Genomic DNA, 3,857 nt, shown 5'->3' with positions numbered 1-3,857 from the left:
ATCTGAAAATATAATCATTTGGCACCAGACTAATTGTACAGAACCTGACAATGAGATTATCATCCTTTTCATATATATTCCCTGGCCAACTTTAATTTCAAACTAGTCATTAAATTGTGATCAGTAGTTGATGATATGATCCCATATGGGGCCAGAAGCTCCTATAATGTGGCTGTGCTTTGTTCTTCTGATGTCGAGAAATCTTCGACTTGGAGTCAATTCAAGAAACAGTTGAAAAATATGTAACAGTACAACTACCAACTGGTTTGATCCCACTGAGAACGAGTGTGAGACTTAACCCTACCTCACTTCAAAGGACGCTACTTCTTCTGGTGATTTTTGTGATGATTATGGTGTTGGCATCGAAAACGACGTGACCCGACCTCCATTAATTTAGTTAGAAGAAAACTACCATTTGGCAAGATAGTCAATTCAAGAAACAGTTGAAAAATATGTAACAGTACAACTACCAACTGGTTTGATCCCACTGAGAACGAGTGTGAGACTTAACCCTACCTCACTTCAAAGGACGCTACTTCTTCTGGTGATTTTTGTGATGATTATGGTGTTGGCATCGAAAACGACGTGACCCGACCTCCATTAATTTAGTTAGAAGAAAACTACCATTTGGCAAGATATTGAAATCAAATGTACCAAAGGAAACTTATACGTAACTCCTTCGCATGTAAAAAGACTGGTTGGGACACTCAGTTGAATGTAGAAAGGATATTGCAGTCACTTCAGCTTAGTGCTTTCTTACGATTGAAAGAATGCCTGCTTGGGACATCCATTTCTGTTTACTTATAAGTGGATCAAGAATCCAAGGAGTAACTCTTTCCATTCCACTGGAACTGGGCCAACATTTATTGACTTTTAAGCTCACAAATTTGGACACCCATTTCTGTTTACTTATTCATTTCAAGTGTTTGAGTTGGGAAACAAAGTTGGAAATTAAGAGAAGTTACATGGTAAAAATATAGAATTTAAATGAATGTATTACTCCTGTATGTTGTTGGAAAATGATCAACTTTAAAATTTAATTAATTTGAACTCATTTTCGTGTCAACACGAGAGAAGATATTGGTGGTGTACATGGTTAATCGAAATCATTTTCAGATGAATAAGAAATTCAAATCCAAAGCAATTCTATTTGAAATTTTAAACATGGAAATTAGAATTCGAAATTGGAGAGAAAATAGAAAAATGTTTGATCATATACTGGATGAAGCTGGAAAAATATGTACAACCACATAAATATGTATAAAATTAGACTACATTTAATTGACATAAAAAATTGTAGGAACTATTTTTTAGCCAACTTTAAGATAAAGGACACTTTGTATTGATAATGAAAAGTTAAATTGTACAATGTGTGTCTATCCAAGGCCTGGTCTGCCCTAAAAGGGAACATTTCTTACTATTTATAGGTGGCCTTTAGCCGGAATTATGTCATGTCAATCAAATCAGTTACAGTGTCGAGCTCAGGCAGCGTGCAGTTGATCTCTCCTTTGATTGGTTGATGAGGTCGGTTGCCGTAGTTTCAATGTTCCCTCAGGTAATGATGACCTGCCTAGGGTAGGGGAGCCATTCTGGTTGATTGGTGGAATTAGGCGATGCTAACATCATTTCTCCCAAGCGTGCCTGGCCAACTGGGTGATTTGACAAGGTGTAAAGAATCCGTAATCATGGTGTTTGCTGAAATTACGACGATAGAGTTTTCGAGCTGATCTCAATAACCCTAACTGTGAATTCTAATGTAAAGGAGATTAGGTACAGTTTAAAAGATGTTGAAGATCGGTATCAACAAATTAGATCTTACAAGAAGAGATAGTACTAGACATATATAAATTATACTATATATATATTATACATTCAAAAAAATGCTGATTGCAACATCTTATGCGACTTAAACTTATCAACTCACTTCTGTATTATATTATTTGATTAACTTAAAAAAGATGGTGCAAATGACATTCTTTTGAATACAAAATTAAAAAAATATTATTCAGCTCGATTCACCCTAAAACCATCTGTGAAGAATATTTACTATAATGCTATACTTAATTCCTTAAACAATCAAATTCTAGGTAGCAAACACAACCTAATAATGTCCCCCAAAAATTTTTCTCTGTTTTTTGAGACCTACTTTAAACTCGATTTTTGACCAAAAATTTCAAAGGTTCTATTGAGACGCATTAAATATTCTGTTTTTCCACATCTATATTTTATGAATTAGGAAATTTTAATTTCATTAAAGTATATGATTTATATTTTTATCCCTAAATTTATTTAAGAAGTTATCATCAAATTAATAATAATCATAAAAAAATATGTCACTATGAAAACGGTTTCAAACCACTTAATACTCCTAAATAGTGGTAAAAAAGTGAAGATGTTTGACTTTAAAATCCTTATCTTACTTTATTATAGATATGCTTTAAGCAATACATATTTATAATTTTATATACTCCATCAAACAATTTTTCTGTGGCTTATATTAATTAACTGGAGAGTAGAGACAATTTATTATTCAATTTTCTTAATTTAATTATTTTTATTTCTGTACAACGGACAATAAATTGATAATAATGGGACCTTACTCTCTAATGTGCTTAGGTTGTGTTTGGTGTATTGTATTAGATCGTATAAAAAATATATGGTATAAAATTAGAGAAAAAAAGAGTAGATAACGATTTGATAATGGAACCTTCTTCCAAAATGATCTTACCCAATGACCTCGGAAAAATCAAAATGAAATTAACTAGTTATTAAAACGTTCTCCCTTTATAAAATTCCTTTTTAGAATAGCTTGTGAAAAGTCGAAAGTTATTTTTGAGATTAATAAGGTGATTTTGAATATATTTGAATAATTTTTTAAAGACTTTAGAGAAATCTGATATAGGTCAATTTACTTAGCCTCTATTTGGTGGGAATTAAAATTAATTTTTTGGTAGATTTTGATAAAAATTGATGAAATATGTAGTTAAAAAATTATGAGATCAATGAAATATGTAATTAAAATTAATTATTGACTTTGAACTAAATTAAAATTTTAATTTTAATTACTTCCAAACTGGGGCTTAGGAAGCCCTTCTACAAAAAACAGAAATTATATCAAACGAGTCCTTAGTCGGCCCTCTATGACAAAGTACGATTCGAATCATAAACTAGAACAGGAATCTATTAATTGTTCTCATTGATAATCAATGCAAGAACTCTGAATTAATTCGTATACAAGAAAAATAAAAAAGAAGGCTGCAACTCTTGGAAGATCCCCACATCATCAATTTTCTAGCACTACTGAACTGGAATTGAAATAGCTCTGTATTATCAGCTGGATACGTAAGGAAAATACATAAGACTGGACATTGCTGCTTCTAACCAATCATCCTCTTCATCGTATTTCATCTGCACAAACATATATAATTCAGAAACTAATATGTATTAAAATTTGATTTAAATACTTGAATACGTAGACAAAATAATATACCTGGATCGAGTCATCGTAACATGCATTATTTTCTTCACAACTATTATCGCTTGTCTTCTTTTCATATTCAATGGGTTCATTGTTTTTGGCAAACCTTCCTCGTACTCTGACACGCTTGTCGGCTAGGGTTTTCCGACAGGCATACTGCAAAACCATAGCACTGAAGCTTAATATAGAGTAAATTAATAGACGATTATATATAGCCCCAGTTTGACTCCATTATTTTTCATTTTATTACATTTCATTTTTCTCTCTTATTTTCAACCACATGATCTTTCATAAAATAATATTACAAGTAAATCAAAAAAATTTCCTTCTTTTTCAACCACTCATTTTTTAAGAAAACACTATTCCACTAATTTTCATT

The sequence above is a fragment of the Olea europaea genome, chromosome 21, assembly GCF_002742605.1.
Source record: "Olea europaea var. sylvestris chromosome 21, O_europaea_v1, whole genome shotgun sequence".
In the NCBI taxonomy this organism is placed as follows: domain Eukaryota; kingdom Viridiplantae; phylum Streptophyta; class Magnoliopsida; order Lamiales; family Oleaceae; genus Olea; species Olea europaea.
This window is presented reverse-complemented; position numbering follows the sequence as displayed.